This window comes from Rhyacophila brunnea, unplaced genomic scaffold (genome assembly GCF_057557595.1).
Source record: "Rhyacophila brunnea isolate RB1 unplaced genomic scaffold, BYU_Rbru_1.0 scaffold_2, whole genome shotgun sequence".
Taxonomy (NCBI): domain Eukaryota; kingdom Metazoa; phylum Arthropoda; class Insecta; order Trichoptera; family Rhyacophilidae; genus Rhyacophila; species Rhyacophila brunnea.
Window position 1 is genome coordinate 43,024,995 of NW_028232859.1, and position 16,867 is coordinate 43,041,861.

General features: G+C 32.3%; 1 long non-coding RNA gene across 1 annotated transcript in view; it reads right to left on the minus strand.

The window, feature by feature from the left end:
• LOC147072354 (uncharacterized) overlaps window positions 1–16,584 on the minus strand; it is a 146,658-nt gene extending 130,074 nt beyond the window's left edge. The window contains exon 1 of the long non-coding RNA XR_015070597.1: window positions 16,496–16,584. This is a non-coding gene — a long non-coding RNA (uncharacterized LOC147072354). The remainder of the gene's footprint in view (window positions 1–16,495) is intronic.
• Window positions 16,585–16,867: the final 283 nt, after the last annotated feature.

Sequence of the window (16,867 nt, forward strand, 5' to 3'; positions counted from 1 at the left end):
TTTTAAATTTAATGAAAATGTAACATTGACTATGTAGCCGTTCATTTGATAGTCTGATTGCTAATTTCTAGTAAATGAATTCCAGGCACTTAAAATAAGCTGTCTCTTGCAGAAACTTAACAAGCTTTACACAAATTCACTGATTATAATATGAATAAAATAGTGATTAGGTTTACTTCAGAGACAGATCGCTGAAAGCTTATTTTATATACTCGTGATTACAGACACACATTAGCTGCTGTCTGTTGTATATTATCTACGTTTATTGGTAAGACCTACTTCGAAAAATTGTAAGGTGAAGATATCTTGTTTTGAACCCGTGTTGACAGAAAGTTGTCACGCCGAATTCTCATGCGTTACCTGGATACAACGTACTAGTATTTAGTAGACAAAATACTATCCCGAACGCAAACCAACATATTATTTGTAAAAATAAAATTTAAAATGTTTCTGTGTATTTTTTACCGTTGAGAAAAGAGTTGTATGACGACCAAACCTACAAATATTGCGGTTTAATACAATGTATGGAAATTCTATTTAATAAATATGCAAGGCATGTCCACTAAAATGCAAGTTTAATGAGATGCTGCAAGCAACGTTCCTTCTAAGGTGTAGACACACACCAGATATTTTGTTGGCTACATTTTATGAAATATAAACTGACATTTTATTATACCCACAAAGTTTTCACATTTCTTCCTTCCATTATTTTTGTTTCCTTTCATTTCTTATTTCCATCTTTCACAGTACGAATGTCATCAAATTATTCTTTAACGCTACATAATAATTTGACCAGTTCATTTATCTATGCGAAAATTGTAAATATTTCTGAAGATATTTTTGGTACGAAATTCAGATAAGTCTATGATCCGCATGAATAATTGAAAAATTATAGGTAACGTTGAATACACGCCGAAAAATATGATGTTATCTTTTCTGACATCTGAAGCGACACATTAGAGCCATTACAGATCTGATATAGTGAAAGAGAGATTTTTTATTATCACCCATACGTGTAATTATTGTTTTTTACCACTTCATATGAGTTGATTCATCGTGTGCTTTCTCTGAAGCAGACATTACTCGAACATATATTTGATTGAATTCCATAACGGTCTGACAATCGAAAGAGCTATTGTCTAATAAAGTAATATGTAAAATTTTATATAATTTATATTTTCCTTTTGTTTTGAAGAAGACGTCATGTAAATTGACTTTGACAGTGACAGTTTAATGTAATCTGAATTGAAAATAATATGCCAAATTTAAAATACACTACCTACTTTAATTTTTTTTCTAGTTCAATGATAAATTAAATTTTATTTTCAATTCTTGGGAATTTTTATTAATTGTCTATTATGAGCACTCTAATTTCGTTTGTAATTGATCGACCACTTAATTTTTTTCACTATATCAAACCGCTTGACAAAAATGTCTTATCAATTTTTTCAGGGATGAGAGGGAGAAGAAGAAACATAGAGAGGGAAGCAAGGGCTATACGGCGAGATGTGACATGGAAAATGGTGATACTCATTTTCTCTCCAGGCAGGTGGATCCTATAACGACGTTGAAGGTATGCGCGAGTAATTACTTAAGGCTTACCCTCAGGCGTAGTGTAGGGAGGAATTGAGAAATTAACAAGCTACCTGGGTGAGGGATAGCAGGTGGAAAGGGGGACGATGCACTCCATCAGTGACGGATTCAAAATGTTTCAGGCCTGTAATTAGTGCCTTTGGGTCCACGTGTGCTCTAAATTTAGGCTTAATCGATTATTAATTGTAATGAAATTCTTGGAAACCTTCGCTTACCAAAACAATACAATGCAATAGTTTAATAAAATATTTCTATGTAAACAATTATTTTTTTCAACCATGTTCGATCTTATCATATTATTATGGGTCAAATAGAGTGAAGGGTATGTTAACCGTTTTTTTACGAGAAATGAATGTTAGCCACTCGTTCAACCTATTAAGTCCATACTCTTAACTCTAACGGGTCGTTTTACGTGGGCGAAGTCGCGCGAAGCGTTGAGCGGTACGCGCAACTCAAACGTATAACCATGTGTGAAAATGTTCGTAAATAGTCTTTTTTTGGTTGTACGTTTATATGGTTATACGTTTGAGTTGCGCAGGCCGCTCATCACTTCGCCGACGTCGCTCACGGAAGACGAGCCGTTACATAATATATTGAAAACCAATATATTATGTATTTTCAATACCTAGGATTCAAACCTAGGACCAACAAAATCATAAGACGAGACGATACCGCTTGGCTTCCGTAGGTATTAATATAATTATGTAAATAATATATATTATAAAAAATAAGTACTATATTATATTGTCAGTAAGTTGTTTGTTATATTTTTCTGATGTTTTTATTGACCGTTTACGTCAGTCTTAACTAAGGTTCCGAAGGAATGTACAAAGTTTGCAAAAAAATTGGCAGGTACCATTTATCACATTTCGTACATAAGTTGGTATGTAAATGAATTAAAAATATGAATGTTTTTACGTGAAATATTAATGAAACAATGAAGACAATATTAAAAACGTATGAGAGTAGTAAAAAAGCTACAAAAGCAAGCGTACTGATAACATCGAATTCATGATTATTTGTAGCTACAAATATGGATTATTCACTAAGTTTACGCGATGAAGTTATGGTATGACTGTATGACTTGGGAAAATGCAATAAGAAATTTTGCAGAAGATATTTGGCGATCATATGCTCCAATATGGACTAAGAAGATGATAGATGTAACATACAAGTGAGTATTTGAAGATATTAGAGATTGGAGTACCACCCGTGTAATATGTTCTCCAACATACTTGTATATGCATAGAATTATTCAAAACCATCATGGTTTGTCTACGGATATCAAATGATATAACAAAATTATGTTTACTGTATAATGAAATTTAATAACATAATATAATAATCCCCTTCAAGCTATTTGCTTTTATATGTAGACACTAGATCGTAGATATAACTATATCAAAGTAAACTTTAGCCAAAATATAGGCAGGCAGTGAAAGTTTTACCTGACATAATTTAGTTATTAGGTCACCTATTCGTAAATTCATCTCTGCCACCCCTAGGTGCCTCTGCTGCCGCATGTAGGAGGGAGAAAAAGGGGGTGCGCAAAGAGGAAACGGGCCCTCACAAACTACGCTGTATAACTACCAATGAGACGGCGAAATTTGTCCCGCGTAATGAACGACCCGATGAAACGTCTGAGAGCTTTTGGCGGGAATTTTTACACCCCACCCCAACCCTCCGCATACTACAAGAAAATGTAGACAAGAATGGATGGAATTTTGAAAATTCTAGTGGCATTCCGTGTATTTATATAGGTAATAAAAACTTTATAATATTTCGTCAAGCATATACGACCTGTATAACTTTTGCAGACCGGAAATAATAAGAGAAGAGTAGGTACTGAATAATTATTGATATAACTGTATAAAACAAGCCAATGTTTTTGCAAAAGTAATATTTTCAATGATGAGATCAAAATTGAATTTTTTTATATTGATATATCTTGATCACTTTCATTATTGTACATATTTTTTAAGATTTCTTTTAAACAATTTAGCTTATGTAACGTAACATGGAAATATGTAGGTATGTTGGGCATAGCGTGGAAAATGACAAAAAATACCATCAGATAAAAAAGCAGAAAAATTTACTAGATATTGTGATGTAATTCGCTCAGCGAGTGCGCAACCGTTGGGCAAAAATGCAGTCATACAGTAGTACCCAAGGGGCACGAAACGACCACAGGGACGAGGCTGCCTGAAACCCGCTGGATAGACGAATTTATCATATTCAGCAGGATAACCTCTGGATTTTGGTATTTTGATTGTTGGTATATATGAATCAAATTTAAATGATGTTTTTGTAATAATAACAACCATTTTTTTTTATAAAACTGTAGTAGGACGAGCATGTGATTCGCATATAAACCCATGAAAATGTATCTCATTTCTCTAAAACACGTGGTGAATCAGTAGTTTTCAATCTTTTTTTTCTCTTTCAGAACGCTTTTTAGTGTATGGAGATTGTTTAAGATAAACATTCGATGCCTGCCTTTTTTAGATTTTTTATGCTATAAATAATTAACAGTAGTCTTGTCAGGATAAAACTAAGAGTGTTTTCCTTGGATTGTAAATTTTTAAAAATTCCGACGAAATTAAAGTATTGTTTTGGAAATAACGTAAAACTTTAATGTGATTTTTTTAAATTATTTAAAAATAAAAGTCACCTAGTGTCTAGGGATCAAATTTGACACAGTTTTTTTCCCGCTGGTTACGAATGTGCTGAGTGTTGGTCTTGGTAATATTGGTAAAACGGTGGCCAACAATAGTTTTTGGGTAATATTTCATTAATCGTCATCCTTACAGAAATTTTATTCTAAGATGAAATAAAGATCGTTGGAGTCTACAGGTATTTTTTTTTTTTAATATTTCATAGGTTTGGTACAATTTGAGAAATGTATGTTAACACTCGCTTATCTTCTCATTTTTTTGACTTGTATTGATAAAATAAAGCAAATAATCTTGCTTGATTCTTTGTATCATTACTAATTTATTTTAATACAATGCCAGATGAAGAATTTCTCAAGCTCAATTTCCTGTTCTCGATGCCAAGCTCGTCACTGCCACGCAATTTTACAGAACCTTAATATTTCGCCAATCAATCCAGCGTGCCGCCATTTTACCAAGATGGCGTCATTTGCTCAAATATGCTAAAATAGCACCCAGCATATTCGTAATCAACAGAAAAACTAAATGAGAATCTTTGATTAACTACTTTTTTTATTCAACGAATAATTCACAATAGTTAAGAATGTAACATTCTAATTATTGAACATACATAATTTTGAAAATACTTCTGAGAAAATAATATATTATAACCAATAGAAAAAAACTTTAAAAAAGTAAGACACCCCCCACCCGGTAGGAATCGAACCTGCATCTCTCGTTTTTGCGCTCATGCACATATCTACGGTAAAGGTACCATACTTAATTACGACAAATTTTAACTAAAAATTATGTATGTAAAATGAGTATCGATTAAAAAAACCTTGTCCCTCGACAATACTACGTCCCCCTCTCTGGTGACCAGATTATAATACCAAATTGCATATCGAACTAGAATTGAAAATTATTATATATTTTATTTTATTTCACCTAATGTATTTATTTATGAATATTAAAATATTATATATCAAAAAGGAGTTATATACGTCTCGGAAAATATATCTCTTATCAAATAGCTAGCTCAGTTCACAATGAAATTCTTTGATTATTCTTTGCCTGTTCTCATAACTCTTGTTGAGAAGTAACCAGCCATCGGAAGATTTTTACAAATCGACATTATTCAATGATGCGACCGTCAAAGAAATCGCATTTTTTTGTGTTCACGTGAACGATGGTAAAGATTTCCGATCAAAGACAAAAAGAGAACGGGCACTTTTTACTGCTCACCGGTAAATATCTATGGAGTATACAGTGGCGCACCTCTTATCGTATGTATTATTAATTAAAAATAATACCCTTTCAAATAAAGTGTATATATTCAGATGGTACTAATTTCTGGTAGCGAGTCGTGGTGACTTTAGTGCATCATTTCTATGAACTGATACGAATCCATGCAACAATGATATAACTATAATATCATATTTCAGAATTATTAGTAACCATGTCCTTGCTTTTTCATACATATAATATCATATTATAATTATATCATTGTTGCATGGCTTCGTATATAGATATAACAATGATAATGATATATACCTACACTATAGTGAAGTAAGGGATTATAGAAAAAAATAATCATTACACAAATTTTGGTATTAAATACAAAATAACCATCTGCATCACAAACATGTTCGAACATATTATAATATTGGGTCTAAAGACGATACGGCAGCGGGACAACTGGGCTCCACGTAATCGAATGAAATTCGAAAATAAGTAAACGTTCCTGAATTATAGGTACTTTAAAAATATATATTTAATATTATTATTTATATTTAAATTACTATATTATTATTAAATACTTGGTGAAAAATTAAATATGCACACGTAAATAATGATTTATTTGTGCAAATGTTTAATTTCCAACGAGAAAAGAGGAACGTCTATTTATTTCATTCGACAGTGCAGCGCCCAATTATCATGGCGCCCAGTTGTCTCATTCCCTTAATATTTGCGCACGATGAAAATGAAAAAAGGCTACTAAGCGAACATTTAAATTGGCCACAACTTTGCTCGCACTATAGATTCGTTAATTATAGTAAAGTTCACACTATTATTGCCCGCATCTGTCGGAAACAGTATGCAGCTCAACACAATTTATACTTAGATCATTCTGAACAAGAAACCTGTTTAATCTACATATATCCGAACAAAATAATCACACTATTATGCTACAACGTAGCTATGCTATACATCATGTATAATTCAAATATAGCCTCTTAAATATGACGAACTATAATTATTTAGAATATTTAAATGAACCATCACCAAACTAGCTTATGCCAGACATACTACTGCCGATATATGCCAAAAAAATCCAATATCTATGAGACAACTAAGAAAAATTTTCTTTCCGTGGATATTAACACAATTGAACAATATTAAAACTGTGTAATACTAAAAGTTATCATACTTCCATTGTAGGGCACCTATCCACCTATGAGTAGCTGTACGTAACATTTTTCGTGGGCTTAGTTTTATTATCGTTCACTCACAAACCACTCGATTTGGCTCACACTACTGAGCTTTACATAACGAGAGGGTGACTTTGAATTTATTAGCCATATTTGTGGCGTATACTAAAGTATCAAATAATAACGGCACACAATTTATGGTAGGTTATGCTAGGCATAAATACAATATGATTTCACTGATAATAATATATACATTACTATATTATATTTCATCATAAGCTGGCGAGTTAAGGTGTATTTCAATCTAGAATATATCTATAATATCTATAACTCAGAGCCAATATGTATTTAGTCTGATTTTTCCGAAAAATAATTGTAGATGAGTATAGATTTTCTGGTAAGTGCTAATATTTTGAGATTATTCATATCTGAAATTCCTGAACACATGAAATTAAGGCACTTGAAAAATCACTTATTGAAGTAATTACTTGTTACTGAAGTGATCTTTTTAGAATTACATTACATTAAAACTAAGAGGCATATAGATATTGTGACAACTAAATATATATTTTTAATTGATTTTGTTGTGAGATTGCGACTTGCGTCGATCGGTTGAAAGTAGAATTGAGTATTTTTTTTATAATATGGGATTAAAATTTTTAAGTAAAAAATATATTAGTCACGTGTCTTAAAAACTGACGAAATATAGATCCCGACCATCAATAATGAAAAGTAAATTATTAATAATAAACCTAATATTATTATGTACAACATTTTCTTTTTTTATCGTATTATTATTCATTACCGAATGGAATCGATGATATTAATTTTTTTTCTTCACTGCGCCTCTATCACATAACACTGCTATCGGCGGCTATCGAGGGTAGTTTCTCATATTCATGTATTTAAATAAATTAGTTGTAATTGTTTCAATAAGTGATATGTTTTAACAGCACCTCTCTTGGTTGTATTAACTTATAGAGCGATATAGACAGTTATAAAAGTTTAGACGGCTAACTTATTGCAGGGCAATCATATCCTGCCAGAACCACATGTACTGGAAAGCTTCCATTGAATGATACTCTAATCAAAATAATTTTGATTCTTCTTGTGATGTTGTATTAGGTATATACGATTTTCTAATTTTTTATATTTATAGAAGAATTTCAATTTTATTGCAGGTCAACGCAGAAAGAAGTCACCTTCCCAAGTGAAGGCTTCTTAATACATTCAGTCACATGTACGTTGGAATGCAAAGATCTTCATCTGTGAGGAACTCAAAAATGAAGATCTAGTTTGTGCAAAAAATACGGAACACTTTTACAGCACTTCGGTTTGCGCGAGCTACAGTTTTCCCGTCCATACACACGGGCTTCCCGATACAAACCGGTTTTTGCAGATCAGCTTATGATAAAGCATGTGTGTCTAGCCGGCGCTTAAGATGTGCATTATTGAACTTACACAAGTAAATAATAAAGTCACAACATAGTCCTAATTATTAAAATTAATGTATAAAAAAATACTTTTTCAATTGTCTTTAAATAATGTTTAATAATTTATAAATAACATGACAGATTATTGATATATATATTATTATAAATAGCTTCAAGTTTTAATAATATACTGTTTAAGAAAAGTGAACCACCGTCACTGTTTTAATAATATACCCTCCTGCATATTATTTTCCGCATCCCTGGCGGCAAGTCAAACAGGGAGATTTCTTTTAAATAAAAAGAGAGAGACAAAAAATCGAAGAGGAATCCTTAATTTGTGATCTGTACCGAATAATTTATATATTCCGTCCTACCTTCGATGAGGCTTGACATTTTTGCCACAACTTACCTACCAACTTATTTACCGCATTGGGATGTATCTATGTTTATTGCTTAGAATATTCATTATATATTATTACTCTGAGGTATTGGATGATTGAGGACAGAGAAGATAAAGTAGCATTTTGCAGATGTTTTGTTAAAATATGTTTAACGTAATGTATCTTGTTTTCTTCTTCAAATGGCATAATGAGCCAAATTTTTGCCGGTAGGATCCCCACAGCAACCTGCGAAAACCTTAGTCGGTATGTACTAAAGCAGGAATTCCCTCAATAAACCCTTAATAATTTTGGAGATTAAAAATAATATACCTACAATAATATAGTGTCTAAAAAATGTGTATTTTTTGATCTACAAAATAGATTTTTTTTAATTTTGAAAAGAAGCAAGTAGAATTTTGTCACAGACCATTTTTTTTATTGCGAGACTATTTTACTTTTGATCAGAATTTATAAGAATTTGAAGGGAAATAAGATAATATTTTTTTCTCGTAACATGATCATTTTTCCCAATGTAAAAAATCAGGACATATTTGAAAGAAGAGTTTTGAGTAGAATCTTTATGCTGTTAAATAAGATGTAATTTTTCGGTAAAGGTATATTGAGGAGCTGTACACACTTTATGGAGGCGAAAAAATCAGGTGGTTTATGAAAATGCAGAGACTGCGCTGGATTGCCAATGTGCATAAAATGCTGGAGAAGGTACCAGCAAGACGGCTATGTACGCAATCCTCTATGACAAGAAAAGACATGGACGGCCTAACCTGAGATGGTTGAACTGCACTACATGATATTGAAGAATGCTCGGTCAAAGCAACTGGAAAGTGTAGGCGCTGGATCGTCCAGGATAGAGGAAGATTTTGAAGAAGGTCAAGGGTGGTAGTGCCGTAAATGAGAAACTCTTACTTATATACCAATAAAATATACTTAGTTAATATAATATTATACAATGTTAATTATTTTTTCGACCCATGTTCAATCCCAATAAGATCATAATATGGACCTCCACAGAGTAAAGATTTGTATTAACATATTTTATTTTTACGAGAAATGAATGTAAGCCACTTGCTCAACCTATTAGGTCCATACTCTGACTCATACCCAAATTGAAAAACAATATGTATACTTGCCAGATCCAGGATTAGAAAATATAGATAATATTTAATATTAAATGAAAATGTTGTACACAAATATTTTGCTAAATGCGCATGCTTTTGAGAAGGTATGAGTAATTTTTATTCTGAATAAATCTACTATGGTCAAAATTTGATAGGTAAAAACAATTTTGCTCTTCATATTTATAACGCGGTGTTTATGTATGTGTAATACGTTTATTTAACTGTATATTTGTAATTGTAATCAACACTAAAAAGCAAATGGAATACCTGATGTCGTTTTGTTAGATTAACATGATAACAATATTTTATAGGTAGTTTTAGCTTAATGATAAAATAATAAATCTTATTAAGCAACCAACCCCTAACATAATTTAAAATACGTTTTAATAAATGGTAATGAACGAATCAATTTTATTGTTGTGGTACATGGCCGATATAGGCCAACTTAAAACTGTTACAAACCTTTTTGAGAGACGTTCTCGATTTAATATTTATTTATTTTGTCCGAATGTTGCGAGGAGAATTTTGTGTAGTGGGTGGGGCAATATTTCTTGATCTGCGTGACTGAGTAATCGTGTAGGTTTGAAGAAATGGTGGCCTAAGATAATTTGTCTGGAAAGTGAATATATTAAAATATATTATTTATACAAGTATTTATTGTCGTAAAGACAACTTTGTTGTGTTTGCGGTTAAAAATAGCAGATTCGTTGTTTTAAGAGATATTTTTAGAGATATAATCGAATAACATCAATAATAACAATACGTTGTTTTTTGATCTATAGATGAAGCAAGAATATGTTAATTAGTAAGAAAGCTGTAGAAAAATAATAAATACTTTTGAGTAGGACCTTAAATACACACATGTCAGTTGAAAAATTTGCAGTCTCAAAATAAGGTCCAGAAATTTGGATTGGCGTAGTTTGGGTCATTATGACATATGAGTATAATGCGTAAGACTAAATAATAAAACTATTAGATTAGTGAACAAACAAGGGTATACGATGTAATATAGTTTGCTAAACACCATATATTGACATAAGCAGGACACACAGTCGAAAAAAGAAATAATCACTAGATTTTTTTTATATTTAGTTGTACCTATTGGGTGTTGTGTGAGTAGGTGAAACGTTGCGAATTACAGGCTACTAAGCGCATTTAAATATTGCATTCTACACGTGGCTATCAAAACACGGCTAAAGTACAGAAAACGAACTGTGGCGCAATGACATTACCAAACCAGTGTAGCGGGGGAACCGCTTAGTAATGCTTCCTATGCGTTCTGACCGCTTTCCAAATGCCTGGTCACGCGGCAAGTAAAACGTTAGTGTAGACAGGCTAATTATAAATAAATAGTTTTGTTTCATGGCGCGGTCGGTCATCGGTAATCCGCAGCGTTACACCTGAATGAAGAATGGATCTAAGACAAATTTTAAAATGTACCCAAAACCTAGCGATCATTGGATCAACGGAAAGTTAAGTTGTGAGTATGTAGGTACGTGAAAATGTAACACACAATCATTGCCCTCACATTTTGTAGCGAGCCCCCTATCTATCGCTAAGGTTAAGGGCATACGTTAAAGTGCCCACCACCACCCGTCATATATGCACAACCGTGGATATGCACGGCCGCTTTCTATGACGCTTTAAACGTGTCTGAAAGAAGTGATTTTAAGTGCTCATTCCGTTTCGAGACGGAACCGCACGGGACTGATGCTGCAACCATGCACCGTAGTGCTTAAAGAAGAAAGTTAAGAAAGAAAATGTTTGTTTTTGGACTGGCTCTGCTGTCCACTGACGTTAAGCGCTTTGTGTACCCGCATACTGAGTGTCAAGAATTAAAATGGATGAGTCTACAGAAGAGTCGGGACTATCCCGCTCCCCATACGACGCTGCAAATTTCTCAAATGCCGCAAAGTTGGCCTCGGTTGCTACCAGATCTCCATGACCAATTGGGCCCGTCTGAGGACGGACCCTGGCAAACAGCTCCGCTCGTTTGAATTCCATACGCGGGCAATCCCAGAGGATGTGTTCAACATCTTGGTGGTCATGCCCGCAGGTACAACCCGGCCCATCTACTATCAAGCCAAACTCGTGGAGTCTGGCGGCGAAATTGCCATGGCCGGTGAGGAACTGGCTAATCCAGTGCGAAGGTTGGAGTCTTCTAGTTTGGTGCCTGCAGAATACGTCTGGAAAAAAACGGTAAGTGTGCCGCCCCTTGGGGGAGGCGGTCCACCTCGCCTGCCATGCCGCAAATGCGGTCTTGTACACAATGTCACTTACAGTCTTCCTGTAAGGAACGTCCTCGGATCTCTGCGGTGGTGTCAGATGGACACCGGCGAGTATTGTGCTGATCCCCCTCAAGAGGAGGGTGATCGATCCTCTGACTTGGACGTGCAGATCGAGGGGTAGCACCCCCGCGAGTACGGCAAGCGCGTCAGTAGAAGTTGTGCGGTAGGCTTTGGTAAGCGAGATCAGCGCAAGTCGCTGCCCGCTTAGTAGTGCGCGTCTCACGAGAGTTAAGGAGTTTACTCGGGAATGCCAAATGCTGGAGGCGTAACCGGCAATTCTAAGGTTAAGGGCAGTGTAATGTTCTTCAGAAGTGTTCCCCAAATGTTCCCCACATAGCTATTTAAAAATGTTAAAATTCTGAAAATAAAATAGCGCCGCAGGCGACTTATTTTACTATTACAGCAAAATTTGTGATGTGTGTTTATCTCACTTAAATAGTCGACCTGCCACGTGGGCCCCCTAAACTTAGGCCCCCAGGCTGGAGCCCTTTCAGCAACCATTTTGTGGGGGCCATGTATACAATACTGGGATGAGTTGAATATTATAGGAGAGGATATATTATATTCTACTGATGACGATGCTATAATATGTGAAAACACATTATTAATCGACAGTAAATCAATAAATCTTGTGAAAATAATACAACTATAAAATTATTGATACCCAATTGTAAACATAAAAACACTGATAGATTAACTATTACAAAATAATAAAGATGACAGTTACGATGATGATGATGATGATAACGATCTCATTGCTATTGGCTTTTATTTTAAATATGGTGATTTATAAAGAAATATATTATATGTGTGAATATGGAAAAGAATAATACTGTTCAGAAAAATATATTTTATTTCAGTTATATTAGATGGAATTACATAATAAGTTTTTACGCCCCCCCCGTGAATAGTGTTTACCCTGTCACATTCCAAATCTCCTAACGTTTCACATTTCTCAAGCGAAATCTTTCCATGTGCCACGAAAAAAACTTGAATAATTTGTTACTTATACATAATTTTTCTCTCCCGTAGTATGTCAGAGACTTATAATAGGTGTTACGCCTGTCTGCGTTTTTATCTCTCTCGCTTGCAAAAATAATAATTTTTGAAAAAAAAAAAAATAATATCCCGTATTTCATCATAATGTAAATAATTAAAATGAAAATGCTTTCGGACGAAAATGGAAATATTAAAGATGATCAAATACGGAAGGCGGAAATACAAAGAAGAATATTTATCCTCGTAAAAAAGCGACTAATGATTAAAAACACCAAAAGCATATTTCCTAGTATCATTCGGCTTACATTTGCAATAATTATGGTTTCGTGGTAATTCTTTCTAAAACGTAAATTCTCATTATAATCAAAACTGTAAAGATATTTCTGCGATACTCAACACACATAATATACATTGGGATAACATGGCCTTTTTCTATTACAACATTTGATGATGACATTTGATTTTTGTAGTATGCTTGAATTGATAGCTAAATATAAATTAATATTATAAAAATTGGCACCATTTTTGGCAGTCTATTTTGATGTATTATTCTAATATACGCATAACATTCAATATGTTAGTGTGTGTTTATTCATCTGAATAATAAAAACAATGACGGTTCATTGTTTTAATAAAAATAGTTTGCATTTCTAATATTCACGTAAGTTTTTTTTGTCTGATGTCTGGTACTGACAAACAAATCAAGCGTTCAAGCTTTTTCGGTGTTAGTTTATGTAATTTTATGACACCTGAATAAATCTAGTAGCACAAGATATAGTTTGCATTTCATTACAATTTATTGATAATTTCCATTTGAACGTGTTTTAATTTATCAATACGATGTATCCAAAAATATTATAAGTAACAAATTTTTGAAAGTTAACTTACGACTAAAAATCTTTATAAAATATGCATTAGTTAAAGGGTCTCATTTTATTGATAAAAATATTTTAATTATGTTGATCATTAAGTTTTTTTAAAGATATACCTAGTAGAAGTTTTTTAATATTTCATAGATTAAGTGTATTTTTTTATTTATAATATTCTAATGGATTTAAGTTTTTTACTATTCCATTTGAGTCGTTTTTTGCAACCCTGGTTTCGCCTTTCGGCATCTTCATTAATCAGCACTATGTGCACTGACCAAAAGGTAAATACACACTGAAAACGAAAAAAATTCTTAATGAATTCTAACTTATATAAAAAATTAATATATTAAATTAAGTAAAAATTTTATCATATACTTACCTATTAAGTCAAGAATCATAGTAAAAATATAACCAACAAATAGTAAATAGTTGAATTAGTGTTTGTAAAAAACCCTTATCACTAATACTACAATCAATAGGTGTATACATAGTCAAAGCCCCAATAATAGATCATTACATAATAATCAATAATATTATATTGAAGAAGTATAAAATCGTCTATACTGGGAATTTAATGGAGATATATCAATAATAACTACCAGTATTTAATAAGTGATATTAGTTAAACAAATATTCTTACATGCTACCACTTTTTATTTTATAACAAATCCACAAATAAGCACACATACATACCCAAATACACACACTATCACTGTAAACTCACTTTAAAAGTTTCAGGGTATATCTTGGCAATATAATATGTACGCTCGACATAATTATGGAATTGACCAAATCTAAAATTGAGGTATAAATACAATTCAGATAATATGTCTTGCAGATAATTTAATTATAAGCTCAGTAACTTTTGTTTAGCTTCACTTTCATTAAATTTGTTGAGGCTCCGTCTATATATTATTATAGAAGGGTTTATTCAGCGTCATTTATTCCCCTCCCCCGGTAATTCATATAAATAAATTGTTGCCAGTTTTATTTTAATATATCGAGTTTATGCTTTGTTTTTAAACGTAGATTACAATAAAAACTTGTAACTTATATTTAGATCTGAAAATCAAAATTATCTGCAAACATTTTATGTTTATCCAAAATATGTGTTTTGTTTCTTGGTTTTAAAATGTTATACCCAAATGGGTTACATATAACTAATGTTGTTTTCAACAAAATTCTATACTATATACTGGCATTCGTAAACCTGGAAAACTCAATTTATATCATTAACTACCTGGTGAACAATAAATTCAATCAATTGGCGTCGAGCGCCAATAGCTATTACCTGTAGAAGAAGCAGGTTAAAACGACTTAGGATTTCCAGACTTCATGAATACCAACAAACCTTGTTATTATTCGTAATAATTAAGAACCGATGTTGTTAATGGATTGAGACTTCACCATAACTTTTAAGTACCCACGTTAATTGTTATATTTATCAGAAATTACTGATATGGAAGGGTTTTGTACAATGATATTAAATTTTTAATAGAGAAAAAGTTTTTATTTGTTAATGAATTAGAATTTGTTAAAAAAGATAATGTATATAAATATTGATTACGCTTTTTAAATTAAAACATGCTTAATCATGATAATTTGAAACATAAATACTACTAGAATATTTTGAAATATCTTACATATTTCTATAATATATAGTGTATACTATAATATTTATATAATAACAATTCTAGTATACTGTTTATTTGTCATTATTAAATGTATATCTCATAATATGGTAAATACTATTTTACTGTATAGCATTTGAAAAGGTCAGAAGGTTAAATAGTAGTCAACAAAATTCTAGCAATAAAAAAATATAAGGATTCTCACAAAAAATAAAGTACCTTCAAGGAGTGTCTCATAAAATAAATGCGATCCGCGTCGGTGCGGGAAAAACGATAAGGCCCCAAAGTAAAATGAGGGATAAGAATTTCCCTGTTGGTTCAGATGTAAGAGTGCTTGAATAATCTTATATAGTACATACCTAGCCGAAATATATTATGAAATAACAAGTTGCTATAAATAGACCTTCAGGATCAAAAAGTATTCAATCTATTTTAAATTGCAAATGAATCAAAATGAACAGCTACATATTTGAAAAATATGTTTAATTTAGTAAAATATAATAATTGATTTTATTATTATTATAAATATGATGTTCTATGTAATACATATGATTTTAATATTAAGATACATATCCAATTAAAAAGTTTTCAGTTGATTGTGTTCAAAGCCTTCCTGAAATAATTACTATAAATAATTTAAATAGTTCACTTTTTCAGGTGTAAATATTTAAAATCTAAAGAAAATATGTAACAGAATACAGTAAAAATTCAGATAACCTCAATTAGCTAAGAAATGCATCCATGTGCATTTTATTGATAGGCTGAGATATAACATATTATTAAGATTATAATAATTGAAATTAATATGCGTAAAAGACATTTTTACGTGAGACCACACTTTAATAGAATTGAAAATAATAAATAAATTAAGATAAATATTAATTTTAATTTAATGAAATAATTATAATGATTAAAATGTGAATTCTTATAGTATTTATTAAATAAATATATATTTTTTACTCAAAAGAAATACACTTTACTAATTATTGTTCTATAAAATGTTGCCTATATTATATAGTGGTATAAATGATTATTCTGATTTAAGTTTTAATATTATTTACGAAAAATATTTGAGAAACTTACCAGAGTTCTGTAAGTTTCGATGCGATTACTTTTTCGATAACGGTCAGTTTATTCCATTCAAAACATCAATAATATTATATCAAACAACACTTTCAAAAGACCCTCACACGAAAGTCAGGCGCAGGCAGCAAACAAACTTTGCATAAGTTGGCGAACAGCGCGTACCACAGTCACTTTGAAAACTCGCGAACCGGTACCACTGTCGAGAAATTCGACGTCGAAATTGGAGCGTCGCGGGCTCTGTAACCGGCGCGTCCCGGCGTATGGCGTCTGTCTGATAGGCGTCCGGCCGACTCGACACACCGCCGCTATGTGGCGCTGCCGGTTTACCCCCACCTGCGAGTAGTAGAGCCTCCACGATCCCTATTCCTC